Raw genomic sequence first — 16,150 nt, 5'->3', positions numbered from 1 at the left:
CATAAAATATTAATTCAATATATGTTAAAATATAAATATATATGTTATATATATATATGTATACAGTGAACGGATGAGGTGTTAGTGATGGGCTAAGGCTACGGACAACGACAATGCAGGCAGATGGCGAACCACGAATGACAGCAACAGAGATTAGCTTGGCTGGAGGTAACGGCCCGAGATGGGTTTGATAGTGGCAACGATGGCAACAAATAAGGCAGAGATATAAAAATGATAAAAATTAGAAATATGTATTTTATTTGAGAATAAATTAGACATTTTCTTTGTCAATACAAAAAGTTAGAAAATGCTTTTGGAAGAGTTTATAAGTTACAGAATATTTATGTTTTTAAATATTTTCAAATGCACCAATAAATAAGTTACATAACTTATAAATTAATTTAATAACTTCTAAGTAATCAAATCGATAAGTCAAACATCTATTGAGGGTAAACTTGTAATTAATTTGTTCAATAAAATAAGTTACCAACAACTTATTTAAAAAAGTTAAAGGGGAGAAGAATATAGTTTCAAAAGATGTTGTTATAAATTAATTCAATAACTTATAAGTGGTCAAATTGATAAGTCAAACATCTTTTTAGGGTAAATTTATAATTAATTTGGTTAATAAAATAAATTATCAACAACTTATTTAAAAAAATTGAAGAAGAGAAGGATAATTTTTAAAAAATATTATTAAAATAATTTATAAACTCGATAAAGAATGTAACTAGGAGCTTATAAGTGGTCAAATTGCTAAGCAAAACACCTATTAGGTGATACATCTGATTGTTCTTTTTGGAGTTGACGGCGGCAACGACGATCACGGTGATGAGAAAAACCCTTGGATGGGGCTAAGAGGTTGTTTAGCTTAGTGGTTTGATCGTTTATAAGATGCATTAGCAGCGTATAAACTAGATAGTGTTTTATGTTTAAATGTTTGGCAATCACATGTAGCATAAAAACTACACAACTTAAAAGCGGTTATAATAGCATTTTACAAAAGTTGATACCCCAACTTTTGCAAAAAACACTACTATGTTGACGGATTAAAATACCAATTTGCCCTCGAATATTTTACATATTAACATACTTGTCCCTCTATTACTATTGTATCTTCTCCTCCCTTTTCTCTTCTACCATTTTCATCTTCCTTTTGGTTCGCCCAGCGCTGTCACTCCTCATCTAGCACCGCCGTTGCCCCTCATCTGTCGTCGTCGCTTATCTGGGCCGCCGCAAGCCGCCTTCTTATGGTGGGTCGCACCATCTGCAATAGATCTGCCGCTGCAAATTGCCATCGCCCCCATCGACTGCTGCCCCCATCTCCTGGACCGCCGCTGCCCCATCTCCTTTGCCCCAATCGCAGCTGCCTGTCGCCGTCGCCACCATCATCTCATCTGCACCAATCGCTGCGTGTATATATATATATTATTGTTATATATAACATATATAATAATATTATATTAATATATTTTTAATAATTATGTATAATTTATTAATATTTAATGATAAAATTTTACATCATTTAACATCATATCTATTTTAGTCTTTTTATCAAGTTTTAATAACTTATTAGTTATTTCAAACTAAACACATAACTAATAATTGATAACTTAAAAGTACATATACCTAAATACATTATCAACTTAAATACTATCTAATTTTTAACTTAAAAATTAAATAACTTAAAACTATTTATAAAAACGCTCAGCCAAAGAGCCTCTAAACATCTCCCACGCCATCGCCTCTTCTGGAGCCAACGATCCATCGCCACCCCTCAAAGCTCTAGTCGAGGTGGCTTTTTTGGCACCGAAGAGCCGGCCGTGGAGAGATACCCAGGTAAGGTCTAGCCATCTGGCTGCCGCTCGCATTGGCCGATTCAGATAAATAAAATGGCCGGAGAGAATGCGCGGCGATGGCGAGACATAAGCCGAGAATGGGGTCAGCATTACGACAGCTGGCGACAGCGGCTGCAACTCTAGATGATGAGGGCATTAAAGAACAAGCCCTAATATAGGTTGACTTGTCTGCTTTTATGTTGCATTTGAACTGTTGAACATGTAGGCTCTTCAGGTGTTACCCAAGAAGGCACTAACTTCTAGGATTGTTGGAAAACGGTCTGGTCTATTCGTGGAGGGATTCCTGCGCAGCTATTTATTGTCAGGTTCTCCAGTTATAATCAGTGACTGTATGGCGCAGTGGCCAGCTAGGGCAAAGTGGAATGACATGGACTGCCTAAAAGAGGTTGCTGGGTATTGTACTCTTCCAATTGAGGTGATCACTTTTCTCGTAGTCAACATCAGATTTTTATTAGCCAAATTTGTTGCATGATGATGGGCGTATTTGTTACAACTTAAAAGTTGTAACTTTTAGTTTCTAACTTTAAAAAAGTTATGATGTAACGTTTGTTTTAGTTCATAGAATTCTAACTTATAACTTTTATTAGCTTTTAGAAGGGGTAGAAACTGACTTTTTTAAAACTGTGATACCCCAACTCTTACAACTTCTACTTAAATAATTACATTTTTATGACAATTTTATTCTTATTTTTAACAAAGAATTACCCTTTTGTCTATGCAATCATAGGTTTTTCTTCTCCACCGCCATCTCCATTTTCAGATCTCTTCCTCTCTCTCGTCATCTTCCTCTCTTTTTATACTTTAATTAATTTTTTTATAACACTTGAAACTTATACATATACACTAATTAATTTTTAAATTATCATTCTATAACTACTAAGGGTATTATGGACAATTATACAAAAATAAGTTATTTTACAGCTTATGGTATCAAACACCACAACTACTTAACTACAACTTCTAATAAGCTGCAGCAAACAAGTTCACAACTTATTCTAAGTTTTAGAAGCTATAATCTAAGAAACTAGAAGCTATAATTTCTTTAATTAAGCTGCAACAAACGGGGCCGATATCTTTTACTGGGATGTGTCATTCCTGCATGACTGTGAATTTTATCACCTCGCTTTTCTTGTAGTCAACATCAGATTTTATTAGCCAAATTTGTTGCATAATGATAACTTTTATTGGGATGTGTCATTCATGCATGATTGTGAACATTATTCATAAAATGTGCCACATGAACTGAGAATCGTCGGCTCTATACTTCCCATAATCATCAGGATGCACTGCTTCCTAAATTGTCACACGTGGCTTGTACAATTTTGTACCCAAGATCGTTCGACTTTGCTTAGGTGTTAAATGTGCCATGTTCGTATCTGTCATCGGACCTGCCTTGTAACACCCCGTCTCGCCAAGCGTGTCACTATAAGGGTATTCTCGGGATTTCTTTTTTTTTTTTTTTTCCTCTTTAAGTTCAACACGCGCGGTATTTCAAGAACAATCTTCACATGCAGAAACAAAACCCCGCGAACCCCAGTCTTGCCCGTTTAACTATCAAGATCAACAATCTTAAACTAAACGAGTCTTAATACAACGCAGCGGATACACTAATACCAAAACACCATAATTCTTACATTGTGTTTCCATAGCAAAATATGTAATACATATCAAATGATAAAATTGCTATTATACAACTGTTCATTTACAACCTGAAATGCATGTTAAATCCTCCAAACGTTACAACGACTTAACAAACTAAGCACCATTGGCCCTCAACCGGCCACATCCTTGCCTCCGCAGCAGTTCCTGGCTGGAACATTAAACGTTCCAGGGGCATAGCCCAAGTTAGATGATAAACATCTAAGTGACGGCATAAAACAGTTCATACAATGCATGAGAGACACACGAGCCTGGCATACTCAGATAAACGTAAATATGCACAGATAAACGTAAATATGCAAGACATGTCTAACTCGAGATATCACCTTGACATACTTAATCCCTCGAATGCCCCACTGTGGCACACGTTCACCTGGTCCAACGTTAATCCCTCGGGTGCACCGTCGTGACACCCGTTCACCTGGTTTAACATTATTCCCTCGAGTGCCCCCAGTGTGACACCCGTTCACCTGGATTAACATTGTCCCAATCTCAAGCAGACCCCATCCCGCCCCATACGGACCCAACGATGCAATTAAACTTGACCCCAAATGATATGAAGATTTACACGCCATGCACCAACATTTTAAAATAAACAGTTAATGCAATGTAGCAAATATCGACACAATGATCATAAGCAAAGCCTTGTAAAACAATTTATGTCCAGGAGGGTATAACCGCTCACTAGAACTCACCACAAGCACCTAAGAACACTTCCAAAACAAGGAAAAGTTGGAATCAAACCACTCACCTCGAATGTATTCAGATCGCCTCGATCCTCGTGCAACGCCTCGGTTTGCGTGCTAAATCCCAAATGCTTGAACTTATACTCAACCTCGAGCCACAGTACTTCCTAAACACCATATTTAATTAAGGAAGCATTAAAATCCATTTTCCTCAATTTTCCATAATTTTCTCTATTTTCTCCCAATTTTCTCCTCGTTAATTCCAAAATAATTATTTCTTCAACTATTTTCCGAAATATTTCAACACAATAATTCCTAGAATAATTAAATAAAAATATTGGAATTAAAATTACCAAAATAGCCCTTCGCACGCGCTCTCACGCGCCCTGCGCGTGGCTGCGCGTGGAGGCTGGCGCGTGCAGCCACGCGCGTCGTCTTCTTCCTCAAGACCCGCCGGCGACGACCCCTCCGATGACCGATCTGAGCACACCCCCTTCAAGCCCTCGACGAGTCGATCCCATTGGCACCATGTTTAGGCCGAAAGCTCGCCGGAAAAGGGCCCAAACGGCCAGTTGCAGGTGGCGGAAGGCGGTCCGCCACCTTCGATCGGCCAAACCCCAAACGGCCTTAAACGAACACCAAAATGCCTCAAACTACTCACAGAATCTTCTCCGTTTCATAAGGATCGAAAGCCCTTTATCCATTCTCATCGATTCATCCTCTAACACGACCGATTTGAGCTCCAAAAAGTCGAAACCCTCGGCCTCTCTTTTATACCCGAAAACCGACCAAAATCTAGCCAATCACCGACCACCCTTGCTCCCCAAGAATCCCACGGCCGTATACAACCTTCCCCAAGCAAGCCTCGGCCGTCCCATCGCCGGAAACGGCCTCCACGTGCGGTGGCAGTGCGGCGGCCGTTTTCTCCCTTGCGTTCACATTGCAATTTTGCTAAATTGCATTTTCACCCCCTGATTTCTTCATTTGACATTTTAGCCCCTACCAATACACCCCTGATCTTCCAAATTTGCCTCTAAGGACCACAAGTCTTGTACTATTTATTTCATTCTTGAAACTTTCAAAAAAATTATCGTTTTGACCTCCCTCGGGTAAATTTAGAAAAACTGCACTTAGGCCCGACTGATTGATTTGACCTTAAATCCATTCAATTTATCCCGAAATCTCTTAAGGGTTGTTCTATATGTAAAATATCAGTCCCTGACATACTCCGTTGACTTTTCGGACGTCTCCTACATCGATTCGGTTTTCTCTGTCCGGTCGACAGCTGTACCGAAAACTGTTCCTGACCCAATTTATTTCATCACTAAAAATCATAGTTTAAATTGCTCGTCGATACTATACCATTTTCCTTGGCTATCTAGGGTCCGGGGTACTCCCTCCGACTAATTCGGTCGTCCAAAGCTGCATTAGTGTACCCCATAGTCTTATTTTTCTGCAAATTCCTCTTATACCCTTTATCTAATATCATTTATACTCTTAATAATTTCCCGGGTATTACATTTGCCTTGTCGTGATTGCTACTGTCGGTGACTCCACAGCTAGTTCGTCTGGCTCTGATAGCACTTTGTCAAGCCCTCTGATTAGGGCTGGACAATTACGACAATTCAAACAAACATAATGCAAGAAAGAGAGAGAGAGAGAAAGAAATGATCTTGATTATCTATGATGATCCTCTCTTCCCACAGCCACAGGTCTCTTATAGGCTTCCAACCATATAACTGTTGCGGAAGAACACTTACCAAAACAGAGGGTTAGAACAAAATATAAGCAAAACCAAAGAAATATCGAAACAACCAAGAACATAAGAGTAAAAATAGAACTCCCTGTAAAAGGCTTTTCGCTTTTCAAGGCTTAGATCTGGATTTGTCCAGTTTGTACCACCCAGGTAACTCCAAGGAATAGGGACACCAAGCCACACGGAAGCACACAAGAACCAAGCCTCGAAAACCCCCAAATTTGACCTCGAACCCTCTCGGCCAGAACACAAAATCTCTTACCCAAACCACACAGGTTACGCTCACCGCAGGATCCACTAGGAACAAAAGAGCAATCACAAAGATATGGGACAAAGAGCAGTGACCGAAAGCTTACCTCCAAGGGAGACCATCGGAATGGATTAATAAAGGACACCCAAGGATCATTCAAGCCATCCACAAGGAAAGATGCGAACCTCAACAAGGAAAGACGGATCAGATCGAGAGGGAAAAGAGAACACATCGGATCAGCCATACAAGGAAACTATCGGGTGAGCAAACAGAGAAAGAGAGAGAATCGATCGTTAATAAGGGCAACAAGAAAGGGAAAGAGCCCTTATATATGACAGAGCTAGGGCAAGGCAGTAGGGCTAATGGGCTTGGGCTTCCTTAAGCCTTGAGCAAATGGGCTCAGCCCATTTGTCCTCCAAAGACTTAATAAATGGCTTATGGCCCGACTTCTTTAATGGGCTGCCAATGGGTGGTATGAACTATGGACGGTACTTCAATTTCGGGTCGAAACCTATGAAAATAAACCCAAGAAATTCATCATAGCCTTGGCCTTATTGGAAAACAAAAAAACAACAATAACAGCATCCTCCTACAGCCTAACAAGAAGGACCATGCTAACTAACGTAATAGCAAAGGCTGTTGTATAGTTATCTCCTAACCACCCCCTTAACGTAATAGCAAAGGCTGTTGTACAGTTATCTCCTAACCACTTAACCACCACCCCCTCCCCCCTGGCAGCTACTAACAGCCACCACTGGTTATCTTCCCTGTAAAATATTTGTTTACCCCTAGGGTCGTGACAGGTTACCCTTGGGGTTGTGACAGTAGGACCTTTGAAGAGTATTATAAATTAATGGTAAAGATGAAATTATTGCCATCCCTCCCAAAAGAAATAGGATAAAGCTATTTGTACAGAAGGGAGTGTACATATAGCTTTACAGAATCATAAAATGGCCAAATTACCCTTGATTTGTTCAACCCAACACACACACACTCTCTCTCCTCTGTATTTCTCTTGCCTTGCCTCTCCTCTCCTCTGTCTCTCTCTCTCTCGCCTCGCCCTTGCCGCTTGCCGATTGCTGTCGCCCGCTGCACCTCGGTTGGTTTGGGTGGTCGTCGGTTGCTGGAGGTTGCAGCCGTGAGGAGGCGAGGCGGCGAGGAGGCGAGGCGCAGAGCCGAGGCGACGAGAGGAGGCGGGAGGTGATGAGGCGGTGAGGTTGCAATTGCGACAGGAGGCGAGGCGGCAACGAGGTTGCAGGTGAAGGCGAGGGAGGCGGGGAAAGAGGAAGAAAGAAAGAAGGCGGTGAACAAATCGTGATATGTCGCGATTTTTTTATGTCAAAATCTCGCGATATATCGCATTTGTAAAGGGTCTGTACGAACAACTTGGTCCAAAGAAATATTATCCATAAGGTTTCTAGAAATGCTTAAATTGCTGATCCATTTGTATTCCTGTACTTGGCCTGCGAAAAGCTCTTTCATTAGCCGCCTGGCACAAAAATAACAAAAACATTAATGCTTACTCTGTTAAACTGAAAACTGATTGAGACACTAAATTCTTCTTGGTCATAAAATAAAACTTGCTGTATGACTATTTCTTTTTGGGTGACTTAGAATAGAAGCTCACTGTACATTATCAATTGATAGAAAACACACTCTATAGCTTGAGTAGCTTTTTGGTCTTAAAAGTGAAGTTGGACATATTTTCAAGGTTGGTAAGAACTATTTATGCTCAGAATGGAAACAAGAGCTAATTACCTTCTCACAGTTTCTTGGGAGGATTCAGTCAAATGATTGTAGCTCTGCTGGTCCAACATATGTAGTTCAGCATCCACTATTTGATCAGGCATGCATAACCCGTTTTGAAGATGCCATGTAATGGAAGTATAGCTATCATTGGAATTTGAACTACAGCTTTCCGTTATTGACTTGATATTTAAATGACAGATGCAAAAGCTACGAAGAGACATTCTTATACCTGATCATTGTTTTATTGGTGGTGGGCAGCTCAGATCAGTCAATGCTTGGTTTGGTCCTGCTGGGACAGTAACACCATTGCACCATGATCCTCACCATAATATTCTTGCTCAGGTATTGCACGCTGATTCAAGTCACTGAAAAATCAGGAAATGGCGTCTCTTTCCCAAGTTGGTTTACCACTTCCTAACTTCAGATGATTGTGTTTCTTGAACTCTGTAATTTTACTTTCCAAAGGAGCTTGCTCATTCTGCCTTCACCTATGGAACTTTGGTAGGAGTTTATCCTTGTACAAACAATTGAATTAGAGTTTGTTACTCGCTGAAAATTGCTTTAACATTTCTCAACAAATGCAAACATAGAACTTAATGACTGGAAATACATGCTTATAGTTTATACATATTGGAAATACATGTATATGCATGTTGATTTGTTACACTGATGTGTAATACCAAAATACATCTTGTATAAAGAGCAAGAAGATCCCAACCTCAGGATTAAGGATCAAAATATTGTTCCAGTACATAGATGATTAGGAATGTTTCAGAAATATAATGAAAACAAACACAAGAGGGAGGGAGGGTCTTCTTTTGCCTTCTGTCCCGAGCTGCCCTTCTCTCTGTCTCTAGCTTTGTTTCCTTCAATTTATGTTCTTTCTATCACAACACTTGATTGTCCTATGAAATCTGCCCATTTTTGTCACCCATGCCGCTCATTCTGGACTAGATAAGATTAGGATAAGGGGTGGAATGATATCTCAGAAACCAGTTTGACCAACATAACTTGAACCAAACCTCCATCTTTGCCTCAGAAGCAGTGATTGGCTAGTCTTTTCATCAAGTGCACCTTGGTTGATTAGGCACAACCATTCTCATAATTTTAACCAAAGAATTGGCTTCTTCCTTTTGATGAATGGTGGGTTTAAACTATCAGGACTGTTGTTGCATTTTGTCTCAAGTCAACGATATCATATCAGAGATGTGCCTCTAATTACTGAGAGAGGCCTTGGTTTGGCAGCTCATTGCATTCTCATTGTGATGTTTTACATATTATTTCAGTTTGTCTTTCTGTGTTTTCCTTTTGTCGGTTATGTTATCTGATTAATTTGTAGTATGTACAACATCCTGGCTGTTCTCTTTAACTTTGGCTTATTGAAACATCAATTTCAGATTACATGAACTTTGGTCTTTTCTAAATTCTCAGGCCAGAGAATGGATGTAGAGGTGATTACTGAGAGCTTTTGATTCGGACTCAAGATTAGTTGTATACTTTGACGTTGGCATGATTGATGCTTTGATGATTACCCCAGAAAGGAGTATGCATGTTTGTTTAAAGAATAGAATGACTAAGATGCAGGTTGCTTGTAAACCTTCATGAATAAATCTGAACCTTGTAATGATTAAGTCATCCTACCTTTATTACATTTATGAAACTGGCAGTTACTATACATGATTCATAAAGAGAAAGATTTAGTGTCTGTCATCATGTGGCAACCGCAAGTGGACAATTAATTAGTTAATAATAATACAGCTTAAATTGGATTTGTATTAATTATGAAAGCCAGCTTCATTATTCTATTATGAATTTCTCCAGCTTTATCACATAAAACCCTAGATTTTGTGGTCGGGGAATAAAAAACTAGAAAACAAAGGAAAATGAATTAATAGGATATCAAGGAATCTTGTGCATGACAATTTACTCTTATGGTTGGAGATTGGAGTCTGCATGCGGAGTTGGTTATTATATCTTGAAAGACTGCGATGAAGAATGTCTGTCAAGGTATTTTGCTGTTTATAAGATGGCAAGGAACTGTTCGGTTGTAGAAAACATTTTCTAATTTTTTAATTTTAATTTTCTATAGATAAAGCTATTTGTACATAAGGGGTGTACAAAATGCTTTACAGAAGAATAAAATGATAAAATTACCCCTCTGATAAATGATAAAAAACACACACACATGTCTCTCTCTCACTCGCGTCGCCCTGGCCGCTTGCCAACCGTCGCTGCCTGCTGCACCTCGGTTGGTTTGGGTGGTCGCTGGTTGCTAGAGATTGCAACGGTGAGGCAGCGGAGGCGATGTGGCAAGGCGCAGAGGTGGCGAGGAGGGGAGGAGCAGAGATGAGGCGGGGCGGCAAGAGGAAGGCGGCGAAAGGAGACGAGGCAGTGAGGTTGCAATGGCGAGAGGCGGCGGTGAGATTGCAGGCGAGGGCAAGGCGGGTAAGGAGAAAAGAGAAAATGGGGTGAACAAATCATGATATATCGCGCCTGTAAAGGGGTTCTGTGAACCCCTTCTGTACAAATAGTGCGGTCCATTTTCTATTGAATTTCTAATATGAAAACAGAAAACTTAATTTTCTAATTTTTTAACTTTATACTATGAATTGGAAAAGATCAAAAAGATGTTCTCTAAATTTTTGGGAATGAATGCTATTGGTTTTTGAAATATAAAATATTAGGCCATGTTTAGTTGTAAAATTGAAGTTGAAAAACTAGAAAATATTTTCTACAGCGAACAGGCCCTAATATTTTCTTGAGGAAGAAAACTTTGAGCTCCTTACTATCTAAGCTGTATTTCTTTTCTTTGATGGAACTGCTGGACGAGATTTCTCTGTCAATAATCATTCAATCAGGGTAATTTTTCACATCGGGGGTGGCATGTATAAAGGTGACACCAAGAGATACCCTTTCAGTTCAGTGCAGGATGGTCATAACTTGTTTTGATACTGATTGTTTCTGACTTATGTTGGCTATAACTGTATTTTATATGGAAAATGCTATTTGTACATAAGCATTCTTACAGAATGCTTTATAGGGATGATATATCGCGATATATTTTGTTCATCCTCTTCTCCCTCTCTCCCCCCTTTCTCTTGCCGCTGCAACCGACCACCCACCGCTGTTCTTCACCTCAGCCGCCTCACTTGCTCTCGCCGTCGCCTTGTTTCGTCGCTGCAATCTCTGCCACCTCACCCTGTTGTCTCTGCCGCCTCATCGCGTCACCTCGACCACCTTACCGCTGGGGACGACAGTGTAAGACAGAGAGCGAGAGAGAGACAGAGGGAGAGAGATGGTATTAGATTATTTGGGTCATTTATTGCGGGAGCAGAATGGATATTTTCATTATTTTGTAAGTGTTTTTGTAACGCACCTTCTATACAAATAACATGACTCATTTTATATAGTGGTAGTGGCAAAAGGTAAGTGCACAGCTTAAATTGTGCGCAATAAGAGCACTAGATGTGATGATTGGTGATTGGGATTATGTTACTTGTAGTTGAGGGATGGTGGGTGGCAGCGGGAGAGAAGGTACAAATACAGCATATACTTGGAGACTTTGTAGCGTCTTTTTGGATTGGTGCGTGCGTTGTATGAAAGGAGTTGGCAATATCTTGTACGGTGAATGACCTCTAAATTCTAATGTTGAGGTTTAAATGCTTTTTGCTAGTATCTAGACATGGCCAAAATTGAACCGGATTGACGGTTCGAATCGGAACCGGATCGGCCAGAACCGGACCCGGAACCGGCCGAACCGGAACCAGAACCGAAACCGGACTGAACCGGCGAAATTCGGTCTGGTTCCGGTTCCGCGGAACCGGAACAACCCCCCCTCCCCCCGTGCAGCACCCCTCCCCCCCTCCCCCAATGGTCCAAAATTGGACCGTTGGCAGCCAACGGTCCAATTCCAATTTTATTAATTTTTTTTTTAATTTTATAATTCCTATCTATATATACCCCTCTCTCCCCCACTCATTTTTCACACACTCTCTCTCTCTCTCTCTCAAGTCTCAAGCTATTATTCTCTCAATTTTGTCTCTCATTTAATATTTCAATTTCAATTTCTTCAATCTTCTCATTTTGTTATTTATCAATTTATTCAATTATATTGTTAATTATTTATTACTTGTTATTATATTATTTTATCATTATTATATTTTTTTATTATCATACTTTTTTCAAAAAAATGGCAAGTGAAGGTAGAAATTTTGAAAATGTTGAAAATGTTGAGTTTGAAACTCAAAATTTTCAAACACAAGAGAGTGAAACTCAACAAAAGGGAGGTGGAAAAATTTCTACTTCTGATATTTTTAATATTCATTTCAAGAAAACACCAAAAGGAGATGGTAAATTTGATGTATCTTGTAATTATTGTAATCAGGTATACAAATTCAAGCAAGGAGGTGGATATGGTACTTTCGCCCGACATTTGCAAACAAAGCATCCGCTCAAGGTTGGATTGAGCCGCGATCAAACACAAATATCCGGGTTTGCTACCTCTTCAAACTCTCCTCAATTATTTCATTATAATGAAGCTAATTGTAGGTCTGGTTTAGCTGAATTGGTAGCAATTGATCATTTATCTTTTAGTTTTGGTGAAAAATTAGGTTTTACTCGATTTTGTCAAAACTTTGTTAATCCTAGTTTTAAATCAATTCTTAGAAATACTTTGAAAATGAATTTGTTAAAATTGTTTAAAAACTCAAAAATTGAATTGATAACATATTTTCAAAACAATAATATTAATGTTTCTATTTGTAGTGATATTTGGAGTGATCATTGTCAAACTCATTCATATATGGGTATTACTTGTCATTGGGTTGATGAAAATTATGTTTTACAAAAAAGAATTCTTGCGTATCGATGTTTTGATGAAAGTCATAATGCTGAAAATATTTGTAGATTAATTCAACAAATTTTACAAGAATATAGATTAGTTAATAGAATTTTTTCAATTTCTTTTGATAATGCATCGGCTAATACTGCTTCTATTAATGAATTGAAAAGAATTTGCCAACCAAATTTTGGTGGAAGATTTTTTCATGTTAGATGTGCATGCCATGTTTTAAATTTATGTGTTCAAGATGGTATTAAGTCACTTAATTCTTATTTAGATCCAATTAGAAATGTTATTTTTTATATTTGGGTACACCCTCGAACTGCAAAAGCATGGGCACATTTTTGCACCTCCAATGGTCAAACCTCAAAACGTTTTTGAAAAGATGTCCCTACTCGTTGGAACTCAACTTTTAAATTACTTAATCAATCTTTTGAATATAAAGATTTATTGTGTTCTTTTGCAGCAAATTATATTCCACAATATCCTATTTTTCCAACTATGTGGAATGTTTGTAGTTCAATTTTGAATATTTTACGAATTTTTAATGATGCTACTCATACACTTAGTAATGTTTATAAACCAACTTCACATCAATTTTTAATAGAAACAATGAATGTGGCCGGTGTATTAATGGAAGGAATTAATGTTGAAGAAATTTGTCATGCTGTTTTAGAAATGAGAGAAAAATGGTTACGTTATTATCAATTTATTCCTGAAATTTTTCTTGTTACTATGGTATTTGATCCTAGGTGTAAATTTGATGGTTTAATTGAGTGTTTGTCTAACTATTATTCGTTGTTAGGATTAGAAAATAATGAAGAAATTGATGTGAATATTATAATTTCTAAGGTTAGAACTTTATGCAATCAATTATATGAAGCATATGTTATTGCTCCTAGTAGTGAAGAATCATTTCCATCCATGGCTTCGCATTCCTCTTCCTCCCAACCAATGAAATGGGGTCATAAATTTTTAGATCAAAGGAGGAAAAAACCTAGATCGAGCTCACATTCGGAGCTCGAAACTTATCTAACCACAGTTTTTGAGTTTGGTGATGATACAGGTTTAAATTTTGAAATTTTGGAGTGGTGGAAAAGGCACAAGGAGACATTTCCAACTCTTGCAATTATTGCAAGTCAACTTCTTGCAGTTCCAGCTTCAACTGTAACCGTTGAACAAACATTCAGTAGTGGAGGCAACATTTTGGACGAAAGAAGATCAAGATTGGCTCCAGAATCATTGGAAGCTCAAGTTTGCCTCGATGATTGGGAAAGAGCTAACATGCGACGTCAAGAAGAACTTATCCATTCATCATCATCTGACGAATGGGTTAATGATGGTTCAACAACGGCGACTTCCGACTCCAATGAAGATGCGTAGGATCTAAGTCCATATTTTATTTTTTTTCACATTTGTAAAAATTAATTACTTGTATTACATTTTTGTTGTAATTATTTTTTTAATGAAATTAAGTCTAATTCTATTTTTTATTTTTTATTTTTCACATTTGTAAAAATTAATTACTTGTATTACATACTTGTTTAGTTGTTTTAATTATTTTTAATGAAATTATTACTTATATTTCTTCAATTTTTAGTAGTTTTTTTTTATTAAAAATATGGTTAAGAATATTTATATTTACAATTACATTTAACAATTAAAAATCGAAACCAAACCGAACCGAACAACGGAACAAGGACCAAAATTGAATACAACAATATTTAAAAAAAATTAAAAAAATTCGGTTTGAACCGGAACCGGAACCGTTGACCGAACCGGCTCAAACCGTTGACCGAACCGGTCCAAACCGTTGACCGAACCGGCACGAACCGGAACCGGAACCGAACCGTCCCAAACCGCCCTTGGGCGGTTCGGTTCAGGTTCAAAGATTTCTTGAACCGGAACCGGCGGTTCATGAACCGTGGCCATGTTTACTAGTATCTCCATTCAATTGGTCCGACTGTATTTTCTCCTCTCTTTTCGTATTCCGTTTTCCCAAGGTTTCGTTCCACCTTGACCTGTTTGTCGGGGCCTTTTTTTTTTTCTCTGAATCCTTCACAGGTTTACAAGTTCTCCTTTAGTGATTGTCATCTGTGGGCTAGCTGCTCATTAATTTAAAAGTCAGAGCAAATAAGTTAAGAGCTGATTAGGTTGGTTGACAATCAGATTGCTTAAAAATATAAAATGCATGCAGCATGACACTAAGAATGTTAAACAAATGTAGGACACTTGTTGTACTGGTGTTTTGTGTAGCCTATGGTCTCGTCTCATGGTGGTGTTATGATCGTACTACGTTGCTTTTTTACTTCTTTTCTATTGCGGTTATTCCCTCTCCCTCACTTGTTGAGAATGATGATTCGCTGCCTCGTTGCAGGTGGTCGGCAAAAAGTATGCAAGGCTTTACCCTGCTTATTTATCGGAGGAACTTTACCCATATAAGGAATCCATGCTTAGCAATTCCAGCCAGGTACCATATGTATGTGTGTGTAAATTAACCTGTTTTAGATTAGTAAAGCTGTTAATTCTCAAAGAATTTCGCGTGAAGGTTGATCTGGAGAACATAGACGCGGACAAGTTTCCGAAGGTGCGGGAGCTGGAATTTATGGGCTGCATTTTAGAGGAAGGCGAAATGCTTTTATATCCCTCCAAAATGGTGGCATTACGTGCGCTCTCTCACCATTAGTTTTTCTGTTAGTTTCTGCAGGTGGAGCCACGATTCCAGCTCCACAGCATCCTGATGAGTTGTTTCCCTTCTCTCTTTCTCTTTTGTTTTTCGACATTAATTGGCTCTCGTGTCAACCCAGAAAGGAGACAGACAAATCATCCATATATAGACTGATATGCATCTTAATTAGCCAGCCACAACTGCTCTTATACACTCACAAACAAGCGGTTGCAAGGAAATTGGCAACAAACAAACAGTATGCTGTTATGTATAGAGGCACTTGAAGCATTTGATGATTGATGATCATGATCTATATTTAATATACACACGGCCCCCCCACTTCCATCTGTTTTAGTTTCTTCAGGGGAAGAAAGACTGTAATTTATGAATCAATTATCAAAACATCTTTGTTAGTAGTAGAAATCAAATCAAAGCTCTTTCTAGAAATCCTTAATTGAACAAAAGTTTAGGTAGTTGATGATATAATTTTAAGTTGAACTTTGATGTGTATAGAGATCTTAAATTGAATCTTGATAGGAAGATGGCGAGGTAGGTGGGTGTGTGGGAGGGTCATGGTCCGTCTTCGATCAAATTCTTGAAAAATAATGGATAATGGCATTCATCTAGAGAAAAATAGGAGTGAAGGAGTCGGAGTTAGAGTCAAGCCTTTTCTTTGTCATTTA

At 38.5% G+C, this 16,150-nt stretch overlaps 1 pseudogene; it reads left to right on the top strand.

The window, feature by feature from the left end:
* Positions 1–113: 113 nt before the first annotated feature.
* On the top strand, positions 114–15,798 carry LOC127796949 (lysine-specific demethylase JMJ30-like; annotated as a pseudogene).
* The last annotated feature ends 352 nt before the right edge of the window (positions 15,799–16,150 follow it).

This window comes from Diospyros lotus, chromosome 3 (assembly GCF_014633365.1).
Source record: "Diospyros lotus cultivar Yz01 chromosome 3, ASM1463336v1, whole genome shotgun sequence".
NCBI lineage: Eukaryota > Viridiplantae > Streptophyta > Magnoliopsida > Ericales > Ebenaceae > Diospyros > Diospyros lotus.
Note: the sequence above shows the minus strand (reverse complement) of the source record. Positions and strands in the feature narration are given on the sequence as shown.